Source organism: Thunnus albacares, chromosome 11, assembly GCF_914725855.1.
Source record: "Thunnus albacares chromosome 11, fThuAlb1.1, whole genome shotgun sequence".
NCBI lineage: Eukaryota > Metazoa > Chordata > Actinopteri > Scombriformes > Scombridae > Thunnus > Thunnus albacares.
In genome coordinates, this window is record NC_058116.1 from 7,664,518 (window position 1) to 7,690,083 (window position 25,566).

At 39.2% G+C, this 25,566-nt stretch overlaps 1 protein-coding gene and 1 long non-coding RNA gene across 2 annotated transcripts in view; both read left to right on the forward strand.

The window, feature by feature from the left end:
- plcl1 (phospholipase C like 1) overlaps window positions 1-25,566 on the forward strand; it is an 87,741-nt gene that overhangs the window by 7,582 nt on the left and 54,593 nt on the right. The window lies entirely within an intron of this gene.
- LOC122991795 lies at window positions 3,623-24,766 on the forward strand. Its single transcript, XR_006405911.1, has 3 exons — window positions 3,623-6,646; window positions 12,676-12,681; window positions 24,756-24,766. It is a non-coding gene; the product is annotated as an uncharacterized LOC122991795 (long non-coding RNA).

The following is a 25,566-nucleotide window of genomic DNA, read 5'->3' on the forward strand; positions in this document are numbered from 1 at the left end:
GTCCTTGAATAGCTCCACAAATGAAAGACCAGTAAAACGATACAAAATTAAACTCTTCGCTACATAACAATCCAGAAAAGCGCCGCCTCGACACATTGACACCTTTGAACTCTGTCTCAACCACATTACAACATAGAGAGCTTTACAAGGGCAGCATTCATTTAGAGCTGTGTATCGGATCGCGGCAGATGTAATGTTTGCCTGCTGCCTCCCCTTTAGTGTCAGCAGCACACAAAGTAAGACCCTTTCAGACGAGAACGTCATTACATAAATGTGTTGGCAATTTCTCATGTCAGTCTCATGTTTGAGTCATTTTTCCGTCAAAGCTGCCATCAAGGCGATCTCGCTGCTTTAGACTCAGTATCACTTCTGTAACTTCTTCTTGTAGCATCCTAAACTTGGTAAAGAGTGTAAAACCTTGAGATGACACATTTCTTATCCTGCCCCTGGCTCAAAGCAAGAAAGAGTTTATAAATCAACTTCCCCTTCTACAAAATAATGTAACACAGTCAGAAAAACGATGTGACTTTACTCCGTGCCTGCCAGCAACCAACTACCTTGTGATTGTGATTTTAACGTATTTCTGAGCACACAAAATGTAATTGTAATCAAAATAATATTTGAAGGAAAGATGCTAATATGATGAAATATTATAAAAATATAAATATAATAAATAATAACGAATATTCATCAGTAAAATAGGGATGTGGAAGTTTGAATAGAGCCATAACAGATTGCAGAATAGGTAAGAGAGAACTGTTGTTAGTTTGAATGCCAAAAAGCCTTTACAATAACAGATACAGAAAAAGACTGCAGACGGAGTCATGCTAGAGTCATGTTAGGTCCTTATAAGGGAAAACAGAGGCCTTTCATTTTGTCATATTGCCATTATATTAATGGGTATGTCGGAGTGTGTTAAAACACAGACAGATGATGCATTTACTGTTGTCTGAGCTGTTGCGTTGAGATGTTGATGGGTTTACTGGGTCACAAGCATCCTGTTTGATGATGATGATGATAACAAGATGATACTTTGATGTTCATCTCACATGGATGATTTATGGTGTTTTCGCTTCAGAACAATGAGGTGCAACAACTTCATGAAAGCATCGCTGCAATTTTGAGTTTTGTCGTAATTCAGCTGAAGATTTGGGCATCCTCCAGCAGAAATGTTTTCAAAATGATACACGTTCATCATTAGAGTTAAGGTTCATTAAAAACCAAGAAAATGTCCAAACAGGCACAAGTGCAAAAACAACTGGCGTTCGCCTGATGGGGAATTATGTAAGTGTTTCAGCCTCTGCTGGCTGTGCACCTGCACGAAAACAGAGCCCAACGTGTGAAACGTTTGTGCGCTTTGATTGACTGATTACACATATCAGCTGGCTTTCATGTTAAAGAACAAATCAAGCGCTGTAAGAAAGCTTATCATCACCTCATTATTTATTGATTCTGGCTGGACTTCACATGAGGAAAAAAGAACTGTGCTGAACTTTGAGGCAGATTTCTCTGATCTGCACACAGAATTCATGATACCAGTAATTTTGTGTAATTATTATTATTTTTTTCAAGGTTACCATGGATAAACAATGGACGTTGCGGTTATGTGTTGTGTGTCTTAACCATTAGACCACCAGGGCATCTCGACTTTGTGTAAATTTGACCAATTTCCGAATAAAGCCACACATTGGATTTGTAATAGGCCTATTTCGAGCACCATTTCTCATTTTCTCACTTCTGAGCTAATAACGCCCGCCAACATGCAGTTGGCAGTTGGTGGTGTGAATATTAGTGTTAGCACGGAGCACTGGAGCAAAGATTTGTCAAGAAATGCAGCAAATGCTCCAGCAAAGGCAGTGAAGAAGAAGACTGTAAGCTAGTAAACATGGGTGTAAACAATGCAGGATTTTCAAATATTTTTTAAAATCTGCTTTGCAAATGTTCTATTGGGAAGAAAAAGCGTTCAACACATTTGTTAGACCTCAAGGATACAGGAGTTTGTGAGTAACAGTCAATGCAAACATAACTTTTATCTGTTTATAATGAAACTCAACAGGGTCACCCTTTTTTGCTGTAAAAAATGTTTTGGTTTTTTTTTTTTTGAAAGGAGATGTGTTACATCAGAACTTCTTTTTGTACATGTGTGATTGAAAGGTGTTTGTTTGCAGTGCTTTTGAAGAATAGAGACCACACCACTAAGCATCTGAACTGACCGACGTTAACCTCTGCAGCTTGGTTTCTAAGGTGTTCAATGTGCACAGATAAAAGGTTATGAAACCTAGAAAATAACATAAATTTCACCCTTTTCAGTACTGTTTTTTTTGTCTCTCAGAGGAGTAAAGGGTATTTAATTTCAAAAGCAGGCCTGAGGGTTGTGGTGGAACAATAAAAGTAAACATTTTTAAACGATTTAATTTTAGGTGGACTTAAACAGCTTTACCAGATGGCAAACAGGCCATCTGTATTACTGGGAGTGTGTATGTGGGAAATAAGGATGAGTGATAGAATGAGAGAGAGAGACACTCGCTTAATACGTGTGAGAGAATGTTCATGTCTGTTATTAGAGTTAATGCGAATTATGTGGGATTTTATAAAACGACCTTCATTCCACACTGCAAGGTTTCCAGTGCTTAAAAAACCGAAGCGTAAAGAGGATTTTGAATAACTGAAAACACAAACTAGTTTAAAGTTGAGGGACTGCCAGAGTGACTGTGGCAAGGACAGAAGAGAGAGAGACTGAGAGAGACTGAGAGAGAGGAGTGCAAGCCGTTTATATCTACAAGTCACTTCCTGTTAAAACCCCTCTCCCTCCCTCCCTCCCTCTCGCTTTGCGTACACAACCATAAACACATCTCTCAGTCGCACAGCTGGCTTTCCTTTTTGCTAATATCAGTCTTTCAAAGTTTTCACTTTTTGGAAGCAGGGAGGGGACATCTCCAGTACTGAGTATGTGTAGAAAATGAAAAGAACAGGTCTAAATGTGAAGGGAAATATTGAAAAAGGAGGAGAGGGGAAAGAAAAAAGGGAGTTAACAGGGAGGCACATGCAGTTTGCTGTGTGTGTGTGTGTGTGTGTGAGGGTGTGTGTGTGTGTGAGGGTGTGTGTGTAGTGTGTGTAGTGTTAACCTCAGGGTGGATAGATCGGAAAAAACTCTAGAGACTGCATGTCAGGTTGTTTTGCTGTTTTGGGCTTCAGCCTAGAGGGCAACGCACACACACACACACACACACACACACACACACACACACACAGATCCTGGGTGATGTAACAGAGGCTGGTTTCTGGCTGGGTTTGCTAGTTTGAATCCCCCATTACGGCGAAAGTCTCCTTTCATGTCTTTACTAATGTTAGTAATGAAACCACGTTGGTGTCTGTACACCGCAGTCACCAACTCACAACAGAAAGTGACATGATGAAGTTTAACCACGTGGCCTTGTGACAACCAGGCAATTATATGGGATTAAATTTGCGTCATAATAATTGAACAAAATCTCTCTCTTGAAAAAAAATGTGGCCATACATAAAAGAGAAATCCTGATCAGTGTTCAAATGTTTCACTCTTTTATAGTTTTATTGTGAGTTTTTTGCCTTTGAGGTCATTTTTTTGTTTCAGTGTGTTTTCATTCACCTTCTATTTAATATTTTTTGTTTGATTCTTTAGGAGATTTTATTTAATTATTATGACACAAATTTAATCCCATACAATACGAGAGGTTTGATGATGTAAATCTAGTTGGTGAGCTACTATAGCTCTTTCAGTATCGTATGTCTTTTTATTCAATAAAGGTTTATTTATTTCATTAATAAGGTTTAACTTGGTACTGTATCATGCTAACTGTCAGTTAGGAAGCTCGTTAGTTTGGTCATTGAACAGGACAAAAAGCTCACGCTGTTTTTTTCAAAAGATGTATTTGTACCATGGAATCTTTGTCGTTTCTCTAATGTGGAGCAGTTCATACGTTTAACAGAGGATGTTAAATACATGCGGATGGTGCAACACGGCTAATAACCTATAATAGCATCCTCTGGTTTGGCTCTTCAAAGGTCAGCACTGTCAAGATGGTGAACGGCGTCCACCGAGGTTGAACTCGACATTAAAGATTCGCGCAAACCTCCCTGGCCCGACCGAATCCAGTGGATGCGGCGATTCTATTGAAACGAACCGATTTTTAAGCTAAATTTCACCATTTTCAGCCAATGCTGGTGTGACTTGTTTTTTTTTTACATGGGTGGGGCCAGGTGAGCACAGCCACCTGCATGGGCCATGAAGAAACCCCCCCCAAAAAACTCTCTAAAAAACGATGTCTTCTATGATCCCATTGGAGAGAAAATGTTGTGTAGTATCAGCGAGGTATTTTATCTCTCTTGTTTTCTTTTGCCAGCAGTGCAGGAATGTCACTCATGATGTTATCATGATGTGCAGGCATGAATTTTCTTCCCATCAACCACAGCTCAACTGGAACTGATCTCAGACCAGCCCGATCAGGTGGACTCGTTTAAGGTTTCTTGGAAAAAAAACGTTCAAATGAGTAAACTTTTAGGTAAACCACAGACCAAGCCTCCAGTTTGAATCAGCTTTAGTTTCTCTTAAAGCTTCTCTCTGCTCTTCTCTAACATTTTCTGCGGCAGTGCTACATCATCACACTGTTATGAGTGTGTCCACTTCAGCTGACTTGTGGGTTTTAAAGCCAATGGGTGTGTCCTGATTTACCAGAAAGTTGAGCTGAGCAATGTGTGTTTGTGTGAGTGTGTGTGTGTGTGTGTGTGTGTCTGTGTTCATGTACTTGATGAATGTTTGTTGTTAGCTATTGAAATTAAACAAACTTAAGGTAGTTTTAAACTTGTGTGTGTTTGAGTTTGAGTGGGTTTCTTCGTGGTCAGTGAGTCATTAAACATGTGCATGCGTGTTTCTGAGTGTGTGTGTGTGTGTGTGTGTGTGTGGAGGGCTTGTTTCAGCTTTTTTAGAGCAGAGGAATGCTGTGTGGCTGCCAGAGTCTGCTGCTGTGACATCACTGGGACCAGCGGAGATCCCTGGCACCACACTCACCTGCTGCCATGGCAACTACAGGACCCATGACAAAAACCCATAATCCCAACACAACTCCCTCCCTTCCACACCCCAAAACTGTTTGTGTGTGTGTGTGTGTGTGTATGTCTGTGTGCTTGAACATCCCTCTGTACCTTTTTGAACTGCTTGTCAAATTTGTGCATTGGTGACTTTAAAGATCTTGAACATATTATTCCCATGTGATTGTGTGTGTGTGTGTGTGTGTGTGTGTGTGTGTGTGTGTGTGTGTGTGTGCTAGCATGCGTGTGTGTCTACAAGTTCCAGTGTAAATCCAGAGGAGTGTGTCGTCTATTCAGGACTGTAACTAATGTTCAGTATGTGATATTTTTTCCATCATTTCTGCTTCTTAAACCTGCATTAATTGATTTCTTGGCCACTTGGGGGCAGCACAAACAAACTGTAAACACATCACTGACGTATTATCAACTTATGAGTTAATATGGAGAACATATTATCGAACAGTTGCGTATGTACACGTCTGACAGATGTGTCAGCATTTATGTAGTTGGGCATAGAAGTTGACCTAAAGTGTCTCTCCTTCAAAAATCTAATTTATCCTCCTGTGTCTGTCGTGCCCTTTCGCCCGCCTATTGCTACAGCTAAAGAGTATGTTACACATCATCATCTCAAGACTTTAAAATATGCCACAGGCTTGGACTGTTACATTTAAACATCAGAGGCCTGCTCCCAAAAATGGACTACATCCACTTCTTGATAAATGAAACCTCCCCTGATGTCCTTGATCTGACTAAAACATGGCTTTCCTCTAAGATCCCAAATAATGACATTACTATAGATGGATACAACATTTTTAGATGAGATCGAAGATGTAAGGGAGGAGGAGTCCTGATCTATGTGAAAGACTGCCTCACTGTCCACGAAATCCCCTTGTGCTCAGAATATATTTTGTTGGACCTCTGTTTTGGTAGAGACATGCACGTGACCATTGTTGGTATGTACTGCCCCCTGCCAGCACATTTTGAAGCTTTGGAGGACATTGCAAAACTCTGGTCACTGTATGTGTCCTCTGAGTTAATAATAATGGGGGAGCTTAACCTGGACTAGCTCTCTGACAGCTCTAACAAATTAAAAGAACAGTGCCTGGAACTCTGGAACTTAATCTTTTTCATCGCATAGACAAACCCACCAGAACAAATTTCAAAAAACCGCTTAAAGGGAAACTTCAGTATTTTTCAACCTGGAACCTATTTTCTCATCTTTTTGTGTCTAAGTGATTAATGGGGACACCGATTTTTAAAATTGGTCCAGTATTGAGCAAGAGCATTTCAGCTGGCAGCTGCTAAACGGGCTGCAATGTAATCCTATGGAGCAATGGTGTCTGGTCAATGTACGTCCACTAAAAGTGCTTGTTTTTACCACTGACAGGCTCAGATTGTTATTATAAGTGTATGACAACATTATGGAAAGGACCATACAGAGAAATAAAATGTTTTTCTTTACCTTTCGCTTGATCCGGTGTCTTTGTTAATGTGTCTAACCAAGTCTTGCTCAAGGAGAAGTATCGTTCTGAAATCTCACGAGAGTTGTTGTTGTTGAAATCAGCTAAATATTTAGCCAGTGCAGATGTTCACAAAGCTCTGCTTAGGTTAAAAGCATGCAAAAACACTGGTGCAGATAATCTTGACCCATATCATCTTTATCTAAGTGCCGTAAGCCCCCTTAATCTGTCCACATTTAGCACATATTTTTAACCAAACCTTTTTAACAGGCATGATTCCAGCTTTGTGGAAAAGCACCTTAGTAGCACCCTTACACAAAAGTGGTGATGTCTCCAATCTCAACAACTACCGTCCAATATCTAAAGTTCCTTTCTTAGCAAAAATCCTAGAATCACTGGTCACTTTACGACTATGCACCTTTATTGATTCACTAAACTTACTACAGCCACAAGAGTCTGGTTTTTGCCCGAGTCACAGTAAAATTACAGCTGCAGTTTCAGTCATTGATAACATCGTGTCCTACCTGGATAAAAAACTATTTTGTGCCGCTTTCGTCATTGACCTCTCAAAAGCATTTGATACCGTCGATCATAAAATCCTACTCTAAAAACTACAGTCCATAAGTTTAGATGAAATCAAGCTTAATTGGTTCCACTCTTACCTTACTGGGAGAACTTAGACTGTTGTTGCTGTCAAGCCATCTTACCATCAGAAATGGGGTTCCACAGGGGTCTATCCTTGGTCCACTGCTGGTTACTTTGTACATAAATAACATAATTCTTCCTAATCAATACCTCAATGTCCTTTTCTTTTTCCGATGATACAATTTTATATGCCCCGGGCTGCACCCCAGCACAAGCCCTGACTCATCTTCAGTCTGTCTTTAATGCATCCCAATTATCACTCCTAAATCACAGACTAGTTTTAAATGGAGAAAAGACCAAGTTCATGGTACTCTCCACCCCCACCAGTGACTCTGAATATCCTGCCATTAAAACTTTAAATGGCTTGCTGAGTCATACTAATACTTAGGAGTTTGGCTTGCCAGCAGACTATTATTCAAGATTCATATTCAACATTTGACTCAAAGATTAAAAATCAGCTAGACTTCTTGTATAGAATCAAAGGACGTCTGTCTTCCTTCAACTGAAAACTATTGTGCAGTCAACCTTCATGTCTCTCCTTCACTATGGAGATATTCCGTATTGTCATTATTGTCTGTAATTGCATTATGCTTTATCACAAATGACAAATTTCATATTCATCATTGTTCTCTCCATCACAAGGTTGGATGGACTTCCTTACAGTCAAGAAGAAATTAGCCATCTCATGTTATTCATCAATAAAGCTCTACTGCTGAAGGTTCCAATCTACCTCACATCTCTCATTTAAATTGCACACGACCAGTAACTACTTAACCTTAGATATCCCTCATGTTCCCACTAATGATGGTAGAACTGGTTTCAAGTAATCTGCACCTTTTAAATGGAATGAACAACAAACTACCCTCAGACTTGAGTCTTACATTCCTCCTGGAGATTTTAAAGCTTTATTATCTGATGTTTTTTTATGACTTTTGTAACTATTTTTATTAATTCTTTTTTTATTAAATCTTTTATTAGTTCTTGTGTTATGACTGTTTTTTGTTCTCAGGTCTCTCTTGGAAAAGAGATCTTAATCTCAATGAGACTGCCTGATTTAATAAAGATTACATAAAAAATAAATATACAAGTTTAACAAATTTAACATGACTGCTCTCACCAAATGTAATCATTAGAAACATGCAAGTAAAATGGCTAAAAAGTGACTGTTCCAGTGTAAATTAACTGTATGCAATATAATTATTTGAGTCAACCCTATCAGCCTGAGGCGTCATGCTTAATAAACACTGAGTGTGTTGAAATTCAAAGGCTATAATTTGATGTTTGAAGATATCTTCTTAATAAAGAACTTCCAAAATACAGTTCATAGGACATGAGGACAACACACATGTTTTAACCTCTTTTCACTTTCTGATTTATGAAAGGAAAATCTCCACTTTCAAGTACTGATGCACACATGTGTTACCATGGTTACCAAGTGATCACACATCATTATATAGACTGCTTGAGAGATTGCCTCCTTGACAGCAGCACAATCAGCATATGATTGTGGAAATTTAATAGTAGTAGTGGTACTAGCAGTAGTAGTACTAGTAATAGCTACTGAAATCACATATCTGCTATTAGACAATCCTGCATTTGGTCCAGTTTGTGTTTGCACCTCCTTTGTTTGCCAAACAATGAGAGTCTCCATAAGATCTGACGTCCCAATTAATCTCGTATGCAGAAAAGTAAAAATGAAAGTCATGACCACAGGAATCTACATCATGAACATTTTCACTACACACACACTCACACACACACACAGAGAGCGAGGTGAGAAGTGTGAGCTTTGGTTGTTGTTCTTGGAAGCAGTAATCAGTGGTCGCTAACAGGATTACTGCACTAATCATCTCTCTCTTTGTCCATAAGGGGCAAACCACTTTTAGATCCATCCAACATCTGCTTCTCTTCTGTGTGTTTTTGTCTCTTAGACACAGGGATGTTGGCTGGACTGTTAACCATCAGGGCCTGAGCCCAGATTCTTCTCCATCAAAAAACTTTTAAAAACGTACTTGTTAATAGACTGTTTCCATGCATTTTTTTTTGCATGTGAGGGCTACACATTGCTTAAAAAATGTGAAAATTGGAGAAGGAAGGAACAGTTTGGATTTGATTTACCATATAATCTGCACATGAATATTCCAGCGACTTGAATGATCATCATATCAGATACCTAAAACCATTATTACTAGGCCTACATGATGGAAAATCCTCAAAACCCATAATACAGTGGCAATTTCATGAAAGAGGGTTGAAAATGACTAACTACTTAGAGTGAGTGAGTAAACTTTCATAATTTGGTTGCAAAATCATTGCTGATGGACCTACTTGATATGATTCACAATTCCCACCTCAGTGGTACAGGTAGTAAAACATCAGGAAATATCATTACCTGTGGAAAAATGAAGACAACGACTGAATTCGGTCGTTTCCGTCTTAAAATTATATTGTGTGCTTAAATTTTGCCTACCTCAGTATTGTTACGACCCAACTTGTCCAGGCTGCAATATAAGAAGGGAAACAGACATAAGGTTAAGATTAAATGAAATGACTGAATTTGCAATTAGAAAGAAAGGAAGAAATAGAGCTGTGTTCTCTGAAGCTAATAAACAGTGCTTACAAGGAAATGAGAAGAACAGTCTTTAAATCTATGAATGATTAATATTACTTAGTAAGTTTGCCAGTGAAACAAACACATTTTTATAATTATAATCACTACTGAATATTTTATAGTCACGTCAAAGACCCTTTAAATGCCCATTATCCAACTTACTGCCAACCATTTCTTTTCCATCAAGCTTTGGTTCAACTAAACCTTTATGGCCTTGACTTTACATTCCATTTGTGTTGACAATCACTTCTCACAAAAAGCTCCTGAGCATTATCAGTATACATATACACAATAGACTGTGACATGAATAAGTCAAAACTAAAAAAACTGGTTTCAATTGAGAAAAAAAAAACTTTCAGGAAACACTTCAGAATGACAAAGGTGCTCTCTACCAAAAAAGCAATTTACAAAAAATATTTTCTGACTCATTCTGACATAGGTTGGTTTTCTCTGAGTGTAAACAAAGACTAGTTCAAAGGGTGTAAATGTACTCACCAAGTAGTTTGACTTCCGTCTTGTCAATCTTTGGGTGTAACTCTACGTGTGTGGGCATGAGGGAGAAAGGAAGGAAGGGTTATGACATTATGAAACTGAATCTTTGAATCTCTTAACTGTCTGCACTTCTCTACCAGACTGATAAAATATAAAACTTTTTGGCTATCTAACACAAGACTAGGCTAGTTTGGTGTCGCTAGACAAGGGGAGGCTGGCTTCAGTGCAATGCAAAGTATGTTAGCTGTATATGACTTATGCTCTGCTCATATTATGTTCACATAACTTCGAACTCATCCAATATTTACACGGCTTGTTTCGCTGACTCTTCGTATATCAATTTTTTCCTCATACTGACTGAATATAGTATAGTAACTCCATCAACTGAAGAACTGACAGAGACCTGTCAGCCATTAAGAAACGAGTATTTCCAAGTATATATAGGTATATAGCCTATAATCAAGTAGTTACTCCTAAAACAACTGCAGGACTTATAAATAGGCGTTTTTTACAGAAGTCATTTTTAATTGTCACATTAGGAAAAGAACAGGTGTAAATAATAAACTTAATGATGGCTAAATTCCAGCCATCATTAAGTTTCAGGGTCCTGGTATTATACATGGCTCATTGTCTCAGGCTCACTGGGACACTTGTTATTAGTAACAGCTATACTTTTTTGACTATGACAAGTCAAAATCTGCTGTCTGCTGTGAAAAAGGCCTATTATGCTAAACTAGAAACAGTACATGAAGACCAAATTCATTTTTTTGCTCATAATGATAAGGCTTCCACGTTCCCCTTGTCTTAAAATAAATGGGTTTTTTTTCTAGATTAAGGTGGCTCTGTCCTCGAGAGAACACCGTGAAATCATGCTGTAACTGCATCTGCTCTCATTTCCCACTTGCAATCAAATTTTAACATTCATATGCAATTTTTCCAAAAATAATCTTATACAGCCTTTTTCGGTTCTTAAGTATTTTATAGGAATCATATATACAGTAAGTGCACTCTGAGAAAATTACATTTAATAATTAATCCAATGTCAGTGTTTTAAAGATGACGCACAAATAGTCCCTTTGCTTTGATGTAACACTTATGGCTACTTACAGCATATTAAAATACCTTGTTTAGTTTAAAAAAAATTGCAATTACTCAAATTTAGCCACATCCCAATGAAGAAAGAAAACCACAGTGCCACCTAAATACATACTGAGATATTTCGTGTTCATTCATGTCCATGACAGGTTTAATATGAGCTTCACAGCTCATAGTAAACCTGAATAAACATTGCAAGTAAGATGTTTTTCTACTAATTTTCTGCTTACATCCAACATTAGTCATTTCATTATTCGGATAGCCCTGTGGAAGAAATCTTCTCTGAAATTATTACATTTATAACATGAGTGCTCTCTCTCTCTCTCCATTTTATCCTTGCGGCTAGTCTCTCCTTCACCAGCTTTATTCATCCTTGCAGAACGAATTGTGGGAGAGCGAGAGAAGAGAGGGAAATGATAATGACATGGAGGGTGGTGGATTCAGTGTGTTTGAGGCACAAGTGGAGAAGGACAGTCGGCTGCTTTTGAACGCACACATTTCTGTGAGTCATCATGTGGAGGTTGCAAATTTTAAAAAAAAAGGCAAGAGCGGAAGAGAAAGACAGAAAAGGTAGACTGGAAATAGACTAACAGAAGAAGCCATTCAGGACCTGTGCACCCTCCCACAGCAATATTGACACTATATTGCAATATTCCAATATAATATTCTTCTCATGTTGAAAGGCTGGTTTTGAAGGGCTTCTCTCTCTCTCTCTCTCTCTCTCTCTCTCTCTCTCTCTCTCTCTCTCTCTCTCTCTCTCTCTCTCTACCCTCCACTATATAAACTTCTCGTCCCTCTGTGATATTCTGGTTTCAAGCTGCTTGCAAAATCATTCTGTTTGCTACCTGGCACACCATATTTACTTTCCACCATTTTATGTGTCCAATTTCTCAGTGTGAAATCGAGGCACTATGAACTGTCCTCAAAAACAGCAGACAAAACAGTTATGTGACCATACACCTGTAAGCAGCAGACAATTATCATGATTAATGTTGGAAATCTCATCTCACTGCTCGCTATAGCGTAAACTATTGAGTGTTTATTATGTAGAAAATAGTGGATGAAAGAAAGACGGAGAGAACACAACATCAGTTGCACTGCGCTCAGTCTCTTAAAGGATAATACTGGAAATATTCTATATTTTTTTTATTGTCAACAAAGCCATTAAAAGATGAAAACTAACAGTGAATTTATCCTCCAACAAGTAGCTGAAACCTGTTACAGCTTATTCCTCTGTGCTGTAAACCTCCAGTGTTGTTCAAATAATATTGCAAACACATCAATCAGACTCACTGTTGCACTGAGCGACATGTTCCTTTATTACCATGAACACTGGCACTGTAGTTTATTTTCAGTCAGTCCACCACAAGTGTATTAATCTGCAGCTGCAAATGCACTGTTTACTCTTGTTTGATGGAAGGTGAGTTTCAATATTGCAACAACATGAACAGATTTTAGATGACATATATAGAATAATAAAGTATTTTGCATGCATTTGATCCAGTTTGTTGTAGATTTGATAGATAATATGTGATAAAGGTAATGAAGTGAACTGGAGTCTTCAGCCAGATTAGGCAGTGTACAAGAATTCCTCATTTCCACCCAAGTTTATGTTGCATGATTTATCATTTTCTATATCAAGGAAAAACCTCAACTGAATTGCTTATAAAACCTTTCCGCATGGTATGCAGCAGGGTGACATTATGTGCAGTATGTGGAAAGTTCACACGCAGCCGAGCTCTGCTTTCTTGTGTGAATAAGACAAGCAGAGCGCGCTACAAAGAGAGTTGCAACAGGGAGGTGGCAGCATGAGTGTGAAGAGGTTACAGGAGCTGCTGCATGCACTTCACAAACAAGACCAAAACCCTTTTTACACATTCGGTTTTTACCCAGAATGCTTCTGAGTTGGGGGTCGTGTGAACAGAAGCAGTGCCGTACTCGCTGTTTTGGCAAAGTTGATCTGAGGTTTCTCCCCTCATGACCTAATGAAATTCCTGAGAGTCTTCCTTTGTGAGAGTATAAACAAAATCAGTAAGAGTTAGCTGACCAAACAGTCACACACTGCGGAGGACCAATTCATTCAGCAACTGAGTTATAGCAACTGTGTATATAGAATGAGACAGATGAATGTTGGAAAAGGGAAGGTAATGGATGTTTTCTTTTTGTTATTACTCACTGAGGAGTGAGTGAGCAGGACAAATGTCCATCCTGCTGAAGGATGAGATGAATGAACATGTTAAAAATAGTTGAGAAAACACAACCTCACCTGCTTCATGTCTTAAACAACAACATTATGTGCCATAAATTCAACATTAGACACCGCATCAGCTATGTAGGAGCATCATTTTGGATCAGTGTTAACAATGAGAGCTGGGTCAGAGGTCCTTTAAATCAATCACTTGTGAGGTTATTCACATTGGTGTCTATTTATAGATAGATAGATAGATATACTTTATTGATCAGGTGAGGGAAATTATTGCGTTACAGCAGCGTAGTCAACTATAGTCAAGAAAAAATGATAACAAATGACAAAAACAAAAACAAACAAATGACAATAAATTAAAAGGCAGTATTGGGTAGTTACAGTATGTGCAATATTTACATCAAAAACAGTAATAGTTAATAGCAAAATTAATAAATGAAGCAGTTTGAGTGCTTAACGTTCATTTACACTTTGAAAGGAAGGCAAGTTAAGTTTATTTATATAGTATAGCATCATTCATACACTTGCTTAACATCTATTTAAAAAAAAAACAAAACAAAAACTTGAATCCAAAGGAGAGTATATAAGAAAGTATAACCATATGTACAAAATGAAAGCTAATTATGGAGAAGATAAATAGATAAATAAAGGCAATAAACGCAACATTAGAAGGCAGCAGATAGTAAAAAGGTGTTAAGGAATTGACAGAAAACTTCAAACGAGTGAATAAAAAACAACATGCACGTGTACAAATTCAGAAACAATCCTGACATTAAAAAAAAAGATGTGAAAACCAAATAGAAGCAACCTTAAAGGCAGCAGAGAATAATGGGGTTTTAAGCCTGCTTTTAAAGGTCAGAGTTTGGGCACGCTCTGCCTTACAGATATATATTTCTCCTTCTAATGTTTTGAGTTATCTGCGCCCTCAGCTTCTACCTCAGTTGACAGCAATGTCCCGGTTACTCGGGACAATCCACCAACCTCGCTTTGAAGACTTTTAATTGGCTCTACCTCTTTGGTAGAAAATAGTTTTAATGATTATGATCCACAGTGAGGTAACCAGGAGATTGTTTGTGAAAAGGGAACTTTGCTGTTTTCATTCTTTGAGCCTCAGAAGCCACACATTTCCAAAGACCTTTGTTAAACTGCAACTAACTAATATTTTCTAGATTCATTGATTTAATTGTCCACGAAATTAAAAAAAAGTTCAAAATGTCCATCCCTGTTTCTCAGAGTCCAAGGTGACGTCAATGTCTCAGATATTCAGTTTATAATGATATAAAACAGAGAAAAACAGCAAATAATCACACTGGAGAAGCCAGAAGAAGTAAATTTTTGACATTTTTGATTGATAAATTACTATTAATCTATCATCTAAATAATTGCTGATTAATTTTTTGTCAATAATTGTCAGCTCTAGATGTTCGCTGTAGGCAGCAGATGATTCAGTGACAGATATCACAAATTCTCAGCACATAAAATGGGAAGTGCACATAAGATGCAACAAGGGATTAGGTGTGTTTTTTGTGAATTGATCATTTATGGCTGAGTCGAGTCTGACCTAGATCTAGACGAGGTTTAAAAAGACACATTAGGGTGCTTTGTCTGAACAGTATGACTAGTTCAGTTCAGTTCCAGCGTATGAGCCACTTTACTCACTGCTGTACTTATTGTCCTGGGAATTTAGATGGTGAGATCATTGTGCTCCCAGACATGCCGAGTGGCCTGGACACATCTCGCATAAACCATAAAAACCTCCTCATTAAGGCCATTCAGACACTCCTCTTTGTGTCTGTCACACTCTGTTGTATCACTTGAGCTTAAATGGTAAAGTCCAATCTCTCTCCATCAGCTTCTCTCTTCTCTAGCAGCCATTCCCTGTACGTCACCCGTGACCTATAACCTTGAATGAGGACATCTTTGGTTGGTTTCCTTGGCTACCAAGAGGGGAAAAAATACTGGCTTCTCCATCTGGCGCTCTTTTTCATACACACACACACACCCTTTTTTTTTTCTCTCAGCAGATTTTTTGGAGTGCCTCAGCTGTGTATACAGCTCTTGAAGTTGAAACTGTTGGATGGGAGGAGGCTGAGAGTTGCGATGGGGACAGTACAAGCCAAAACTGATGATCCATAACTACAAAGAGGAGCTCATGGCTCCTGTTATTCTCCAGATATTATTTTCTTACCTTTTATCGCTGGGATTTGCTTGTGGCATTTTTGCAGTGATGGACAGAGAAGCTGATAAGCTGGCATGTTTGTTAATGAGCAGGTAGGGAGATAGGGAGCCCGGCTGGTACACAGACAGCCAGGCGTAAACAGAAATTTGCAAAGCAGTGATTCCACTTGAGGATTGTAAGACACATGGGGCACATCCATAGCTGGCACACACTGATAGGCATACACACACATACACACACACACACACACACACACACACAAATTTGAGGAGCCCATGTCTGTGCTGCAAACCACAGCTTTGGGCTTCTATTCAGATTTAAACAAGGGCTAATTAAAATAATTACCTCTTTTCTAGCATGAAGATATGTTCTCTCCCCTCTTTTCCCCCCTCTGCTTTTTTTGTTTTTGTAGCAGGCATCATTAGGAGTCTATTCGCTCCCAGAATAGTCTTCTCCTCTCTGTATGAACATCTCTTTCCTCTCTCTCTCTCTTTCTCTCTCTTGCTACTCTCACAGCTTTTCATGTCTCCCATTCAGTCATAATTGCTAACAGTGCCTTTGTGGTCATTTCTTTTGTCATACAAATTGTCTGTCATTATTTTTGAGGTGTCAAAACTAAAATTAAAGACTTGATTTTTTTTGTTCTTGAGGTGGTCATTGAGCTCAACAAAAAGCTTCATTTAAATAAATTACATTAGTCATGTAACCACATTGACAACCTGAATCATCACAGCTCTGTCAACTACATTTCTGATGTTGCAGAAACAAATTGTTTTGAAAGGAAAATGGTCTGCGTGTGATGTTAGCCTCTTGACCAGTTAGCCTTGACCTGTCCTTGGAGAGATAAACTTTAATTGAGGATGTCTATGGACAATTCTTGTCTACATGATCCCTTTAGATTCATTATCTTAAGAGTGTACTTTTATGAATCTCTGCATATATATTTGGAAACATTTTGCTCTGTGAATTCACTCAGCCAGTTGAGCTGAATGCTAACATCTGCTAACATTTGTACAATGACATGTCGCTAAGGTGGCTAATAGAAATAACCTTCAGATTAATTGATAAGGAAAATAATTGCTAATTACAACCCTATTTAAGTTTTTCTTTTCAAAAACACAGCTATTTAATAAGATAAGGGCTCATGTGACTTTATCAGTGAACTCATAAAGTGCTTCAGACTGAGCACATTTCATTTTACATTATATTATATGTGACAGCGTGGCCACCACAGTCCAGGACCGCTTGTGGTTGTCTCACACACACACACACACACACACACACACACACACACACACACACACACACACACACACACACACCTGCAGCTTCCAGGCTTCATACCAGGCAGCAGATCCAGGATGTTTGACAGTGTACAGAATGTATTTCCTGTGTATGTTGTTCATATCAGCTGGTTATTGATGACTGTGAGATGTCACCTGGAGCGACAATGCTCAAAAAGATGGAACACCTCTTTTGTCGCTCTTTTGTGGTGTGTGTGTGTATGTGTGTGTGTGTGTGTGTGTATGCTGCTGTGACAGATTGATAGACATAAGCATGTATCCACCATCCTACATTAAACCAGACAGAATTGGAGATATTGCTTTGAGAATCTGGGAACATGAGAACATGAAAAGATTTCAGATGCAAATAGGTACACACTGCTTCATTGTAAGAGGCTCTGTCATAAGTCCTTCTATATTAGTGAACAGTCCTACTATGTTGGTCTTTCTGTTTGACAGTAAGCTCAACAAAGCAGCAGTCTGGGACTTTTCAATCCTCTTAGTCTCCTTTCCCCTATTGAAACTTTGACCTCAGGAGTAGTAAGCACATTATTGATGATTTGTCATGCTATTGCTGCTGCTGCTAACTTTGACAGGATTATTGGAGACAGGGTTAAGTCGTCCGTTCATTCAATTTGTATACCTGATTATTCAGGGAGTCATTCCTGTTCTGGAAATGCATGCCTGGGGAAAGAGGTCCCTAGTCTATCAGGCAGCTGACAAATGCTTGTCATTTTTAGATTGGGACTGTTTACAGAATAATATCCAGATTTTTCAAAAAGCAAGATAAAGTGTAGATTTTTAACATGCAAACGTTTCTGCTGCAAGGTCAATGCAGGTTAGAGGTCACAAGCACAGCTCCTAAAATGCTTCTGGTTATAGAAAGTGAAGAGATAAATGGAGAGAAACCGCCAAATAAGCTGTTGATGAGTCCTTCAAAGTAATTGAATATTTGACTGAAGACAACCCACATCTACAGTACAATTGGCTTCCCAGTTAAGGTTGCTCAAAGTACGGTATGGCACAGCATGGTCCTTTTGCCTTTCTGCTCTTAACGTCTTTTGATTCTTTGATAACTTGCTATATTGACTGATTGGGAACATTAATAATAATAATAATGAACACATTTAATTTGTATCGCATTTTTCATTCATAGTGAAACTCAAAGTGCTACAGTATTAATAACATAGAACACACAACACAAAGAAAATAGCAATAAGAGCTAAGATGAAAAAGCTTTCCTGGATAGAAAGGTTTTTAGGCCCTTTTTTAAGAGTCTAGAGTCTGTGCTGCCCTCAGATGGTTCGGAAGGCTGGTTCACAAGCGTGGTGCAGCAGAGCAGAAGGCTCCGTCCCCCCATGTGCGGAGCTTAGTACTGGATGCCGGGAGGAGCAAGCTGCTAGCAGATCTGAGAGTGCGGGTGGAAGTGTGTGGTATGATCAGTTCCTGTAGGTAGGGAGGCGCATGTCCGTTGATGGATTTGTATGTGAGTAGCAGGACTTTCTAGTCAATCCTGAAGGAGACAGGGAGCCAGTGCAATGAAAACAGAATTGGTGTTATATATTTGTGTTTTCACACTCTCATCAGGATCCTGGCAACACTGCTCTGAATGTACTGGAGCTTCTGGATGCTCCTGCCAGGGATCCCTGTGAAGAGCGCATTGCAGTAGTCCAGTCTTGAGGAGATAAAGGCATGGTCAAGTTTCTCTGCATCTGACAGGGTTGGAGAGGGGCGGACTTAAGAGATATTTTTGAGATGGTAGAAAGAGGTTTTGCATAGATATCTTATACAGTCATCAAAAGTCAGCTGAGGGTCAAACCTTAAACCCAGATTAGTGACTAAGGAGGAAAGGGTGATGTCCTGACCGTCAAAATGAAATTGAGGTATGGGGTGACTGAATCTGGTGTTGAGTGCGTTCAGTTTTGCTGCTGTTTAACTGGAGAAAATTTGTGCTCATCCAGTCCTTTATCTCCTCAAGACAGGTGCTGAGGTGTGACATGGCTGCAGGAGGGCTTGGGGCAGTTTTGACGAACAGTTGAATATCATCAGCAAAGCAATGAAAAGACATCCCATATCTACTGATGACACATCCAAAGGGGAGCATGTAGAGGGTAAACGGGATGGGGCCGTGAAGCGATCCTTGCGGAATACCAAAGGTGACTGGGAGCAATATAGACTTGCATCCTTCCAGTGAGACATACTCTGAAACCACTTGAGTGTAGAGTCTGACAGTCCAGTGGTGGTGTGTAGAGGCACTCTAAGAGGATAGTGTGATCCGCAGTGTCATATGCAGTGCTCAGGTCAAGGAGAATCATTAGACAATAACTGAGATAAATTTAAACAGGGACGACACACAGAGTAAGTAAGGTCACTAGTCAAAGATTAAACACAACTGTTTGTGGCATACTGTCATCTATTAGTAGTAATTAGCTGGCTCGTGTGTTATAGTTCCACCTTCACACTTGAGGGCAACACATTCATGCTGCATCACATTATGTCATTGACACTCATATAGTTGCATACACCCGACACCATACAGACAGAAGAAGTGGTCAAGATATGGTAGATGGTATTTACCAATCGTAGGAGTGGATGTTAACATGCTTTACTAGAGTGCAGGTGTGTCAACGTGCCAATACATCCATGGTCAATGCTGGGAAATAAGGGCAAAATGGCTACTCATTAAGCCCTGCCTCCTATAGTCACTATAGCTATGCCTGTCGAGTTTTTCATAATTCAATTCATGGTAATTTTTCAAAGAATGGGTCCTTGAAATTAGACAGAGGTAGACAAAAGCAGGCTTTTAGCTGGCAACCTTTGATTTCACCAGCTGAAATGACTGTCACTGGCAGATTTGATCAGCTAACGCTAACTAGATGATTAAGCTAACATTGGCTGTATGAGGTGGTAGCAAATGCTGTCTCTAGCTGACTCCGACTCATTTCAAAATTAGAACCTGGTAAGAGTGGCCGTTAATTTGCACTTGATATATGATATAATGTTAAAAGACTGACGCTAAAACTGCATGTCTCAGGCAAAAAGTCAGCATCCTCACTGGCTGATGATCCATGTAGAGGGCTAGAAGTCATGGAAATAAAGAAACAGTATTGTTCTTATTGCAGTGTAGAACTATAGTCTGATCTTACATTTTTCCTCATAACAGTTATAATACTTCAACTATTATTTAATTATAACATATCTAGCTGCTTAGCTTACATACTTGTTCATGTTTTCAGACAATATGTTTCTTTTAATGCTACAAGAGAAAAGACTTTTAGATTGTGGATTAATCAGTGTGTTTGCCAAATGTAACGTTACCTTGAGCAACATTGTGGTTGCTGGAGTGTAAATGTCCACAAATCCAATACAGAGCAGGACAGAGCCGCTAACGTTACCTTAAAATCTGATGGCACCCAGGACCAGCTTCCACGCAGTGGATATGCTCAAGTTGAATAAGGCTCTTTTAATATAATTTGTAACCCCTCAAACTAATGAAATGCTCCTTGGCCTTGGAAGTAACGCTCTTTTAGGTATTAAACTAGTTAGCTGGACATGCTAATGATAACAGCTTATGCTAGAACAAATAAACACACAGTTTAATCAATTCCTTACACTTGTACACTTGTGTTCTTGGTTTTAAGGCTAAAATAAATGGCTTTCAGTGCCGAGTATGGCTGATATCACAGGTTGACATTTTAACGCTGCCAGTGTGTGGGTTTACAGTTTATGAAAAATAATAGGTGTGGGTGATTTAACTAGTGCCTTTTAGTCACACAAGCACTTAACTGAGACTGCTGCACCTATTTAAGATCCACCTACACCCTATTCTTTTTCTTATTCTTTCTCTCTGTCTGTCTCTCAGATGACAGGCAGGCGGGCTTCCCCTCGCTCTCTCCCTCTATCTCTCTCTTGCCCCGTCTGTCTCTCCATTATGCTGGTGTATCGTAAACATTTCAGTCACACTTAGTTGCAGCGCTGGCTGATTTATTTAGCGCTGCTCCATGTCTGCCTGTGCACAAAGCTGTCCTCTCCATCTCTGTCTCCGCCTGTCACTTCTGCTCGTTTAAAGCGCCTTCCACCAGCACACATGTACATGCACACACACACACACACACACACACACACACACACACACACACACACACTTCCCTGTCTGTTCCCTTCCATCTTCACTTCATCTCTCTTCCTGTTACCATTGTGTCCCACCTCCCTCTTATAGCCACAGTCCTTTATCTTATCAGTGGCCTCTGTTTAATTCCACCTCTCTTTCTTTCTCCTGTGTTCCTCTGTCCATCATACTTTCTTCTCAGCTATTAAATCCCAGAATGATGGATGGTTTGCTCTTTCCAGTGTATTTGATATTCACATGTTGATATCAAGAACTGGTTCTGAATTCAAACTGGTTCCAAATTTATGAGAAATGAGGATTAGTCAAGAAAGTTTTGAGCTGCTTTTTGATTCTTGAAAGTGAAATTTGAACCTACAATTTACTTCTACCCTGCAAATTATTTTTCAGTAGTGTTTGCAACAGAGTAATAAAGTGAGATCAGTGTCAGCACCATTACTTTTCTTTGAAGGCTTGGATTTGGCATGAAACTCTACCAGTTGAGTACAGATGATAACCAACTGCATCAGATAATATCTGGTTCTTTGATTAAAAAAAACAAAACAACTCAACAGTACAAGCTTAAAAAATATTACAGTTCTGCTGCTTTTACCACTAATGGTGAGCAGAAGCTACTACGCTATGCAAAGCTATTACACTTTGCAGAAAACGGATAAAACATTCAGCAGTTTTGTTACTTTAGGACTCATTCTGGACAAATTCAGACATTATGGTGTGGCATTTTGTTCCTATTTGCAGCTGCAAAGGATTCTGAATTTAGTACAGTTTTAATTTGCATTTCTGGCGTCTTCTCCACAGAAATGTTGGCTGACACCTTGTCAAGCTGTTATTGTAGTTATACACATAATCAAAAGAAAATAGACTTTACTGGAAAAAAAACAGCATAAACTCATTAAAATCATGGCTTTCCATACGGCAGAATTGATAAAAACTGTTGCTTACCTTGGTGACATGAAGGTTTGATGTTGCTAACACTGCAATAAGTTCATCCCACCTGGTCCTCTTTGTCTAACAAGCTCAGAGTGGCTGCTACTATTATAACCTGCAATAGCACTAGATGTTAGCAGTCATAAATGCTGGTGAGAAATGAGCTGCAGCTGCTTCACAATGAAAACTTTATAATGGTTGTGAAGCAGTGACAGGGTTTGTTATGTTTGTATCCGTAGATTCAAGCAGATTTATGTAGAATTAATGAAAAAATTGTGAGTATTGTACTTGTCGTAATGTCGCCTGATTGTTCATGAAGGTCAATAGCAAAGGGAGACACTGAAGAATCACATAATCACAATAAACGAACGAGAATCGCACAATGTCTCATCAAATGATTGTTTCCGTGAACAATGTTCTTCTAATGATAAAGATGGTGTTTGCTTTTAACATATTTTGTATATTTGATTTTTTTTCACATAAATAATATGCAAAGATTTGAGCACAAACATAGGTAAGGATGAGGAGGAATCATAATCACAGCTAATAAAGTCTAAGCAATACTTAACCCTCTCTTCCTTATTGCTCTGTTCTCCTGTTTAACACTGTCCCTGCTCACTCCTGTCTCACTGCCTCCATATTTCCTCCCTTTCTTGCTTGAGGATGTCTTGTCTAGACGTCTTATTAAAGTGAATAACATGGAGCGACCAGGAGAGACCGTCCAACAGAGATGGCTTGAGGTGACTTCTCCCCCTTTTACATCACTGCGCCTTGTGTCTGTGTGCATGCAAATGTGTGAATATGTGAGCTGTCGTGTAGTTATGCATTTATTTATGAAGAAGTGTGTGCCTGAATACGTGTGTAATTTGTTTTGAGAAATTACCTTTCCATTGAGAGAAGTCAGGTCTTATCGGAGTGTTGTATTTGAGAGCTGCTTTTGTCAGTGAAGCATGAAACTGGGGTGAACACACTTATTGCACACCTGAGAGCCACATGAGGCAGATAGAGTGTGTCAGCCGATGTACAGTAATTGAAATTCGGAACGGCATGACCCACAACATTGTCGTACTAAACCATTAGCTGTGCAGTAGCGTGCATCAGCCTCATTTTCTCTTCCCTGACTGCAGACTGCCAAATAGAAATTTCAACTTTCAATAAACTGCAACAACAGGTCTTTTTGTCCATCTTTTTCCATTTCTTCTCCTCAAAATTAGCTCTCACCCCCAGTCTTCATACCTGTTGAACCTCTCACAGGTAATTTCAGGGTCACTTTTCCAATTGACAGGTCCTTTGAACCATTGTCTGCTGTCGTAGAGTATGTATATGGTTACAGCAGATCGGTATTTTTGTTCTGTCCCATCCCCCAGCCCTGGATTTTTGGGTTCCTTGGTCTCAGCAAGGTCACGTTTGCTTGAAGAAGCCATAGATGTTTTTACATCTCTCTTAGTCTGGAAGTTGTGGACATATTCCGAGCACATCCAACTGGGAGGAGATCCTGGGGCAGGCCCAGAACATATCGGTGGGATTATAAATCCCATCTGGCCCAGGAATACCTTGGGATCCCCCAGGAGGAGCTGGAGGATGTGGCCAGGGAGAACAACATCTGGGCTACCATACTCAGCTTGCTGCTGCCGTAACCTGAAGTGTTGGACAGTGAATGAGTGGATGGATCATATCCTTCATGTTGAAAGTGGGATAGCAATATTAATTGAGCTGATAGAGTTTGATGATCAATAGCCACTGAGTGAGCTAGTAGGGTAGTGACTCAGTGGTGTTTGCTGTTGCCATATTCAATCTTGTTGTTTCCTTCCTTCTTTCTCTGGTTTTTCATCGGTCTAACTAGGGCTGCATCTTACGATTATTTTCATGATCAATTAATCTGCAGATTACTTACTCGATTAATTGTTTGGTCTACAAAACATCTGAAAACAGTGTGAAAATGTCCATCACATTATCCTAGAGCACAAGGCGATGTCAATAAATGTCTTGTTTTGTCTGACCAAAAGTCCAAAACCCTCAAATATGAAATTTACTACAATGTAAGACCAAAAAGAAAAGAAAAAGGAAAAAAGAAACAAACTCTCATATTTAACTTGTTATTGATTATCAAAATAGTTGCTGATTAATTGATTAACCAACTAATCCTTGCAGCTCTAATATTAGGTATGTCACACCATTAAATTTTACCAGAGTAAGATGCTCTTGAAGAGGCATGGTTTGCTGTCATTTGTGTGGCAGGAGCAGATGGTACAAATATGTCTCTTGGGTAAACTGTGGTAAATTGTTTGGTGAGCCACCTTGCTAAGTTATGAGAGCTCACCAGTAGTTTGCAAACTAGGTCTACTTCCATCATAAAAATCACACAAATTAATTTTTCTTTGCCATTTTATTGTGTTACCATGTATTTTGCCTTACTGTATGTATCCTGTAGCCCACTTGTCAGTGTGTGAGCTGTGTTGTACACTACTATACCGGATTATGCTATATATAATGTGTTATTTTTACATATAGAACTTAAGTGTTTGTCATCTTGTACATGATGTGTATGATTTGGTCACTCAAACATATCTGCGTGTTGGTTGGAAGGTATTGTTTGCCATTTAGTCTCCACTCCCCAGAGCTGCTGCTGTGGAGTAGTGTGGCAACAAACTGTAAAGTAAAGTGGAGTAAAAATCTTTCAGAATGAATGCATTTGGTGTCTGAGGAGTCGAGAGCACCACATCCGTGTGTGTGTCTGTGACACCATAGTGGTACTTATTTCCATGGTTACAGTGATCCAGGATGGCCTCTGAAAGCGTGCCTCCTGCAGACATCGTTGCGTGCTCTCATTACTGCCCTGTATGTGTCCTATCCAGCTGTGAGAAGGGGGAAAAGAGGGACAGAGAGAGTGAGCCTACAATGCGGAGCTTGTGGGAGAAAAGATGCATGTACAGGAGTAAAAATACAACGAAAAGTGGAGCACAAGGGAATGAATAAATGGAAAGCAGTTGGTAGACTGCTCAAGGGCCTCCCATGAGAGACACTCAACAAGACAACGGAGCCACACCGATGAAACGGCAGCAGAGGAGCAGATTGATGCTGAGAGATGAAGGAAGGCAAATAACAGAAGACCGCTTAGCTGTGATAGGGAGAGTAGATATGGGAATAGACGCAGAACATGCAAGACAATACTAAATAGATTTTTTTTTTAAATGTGGGTTTTAAGCGCATTAAAGCATTTGATTTTATTCATTTATTTTTTTTAAATTTTACGTTTCATATGATAAAATGTTACCATTTGTGTCAGGAATGCGTTGCTGTCATTATTCTGCATTATATTTTCACTTTATAACAAAACACCTGCACGTTTCTCTGCTTAATCTGGGAGTGTTTCAGTCAAACAGTGACTTTGATCAATACCACTTACAGTAGCTTAACTGCTACTTGTTTCATATTGCAGTGCACTAAAAACAGGACTAAATCCTCCCTGTTGTCAGTG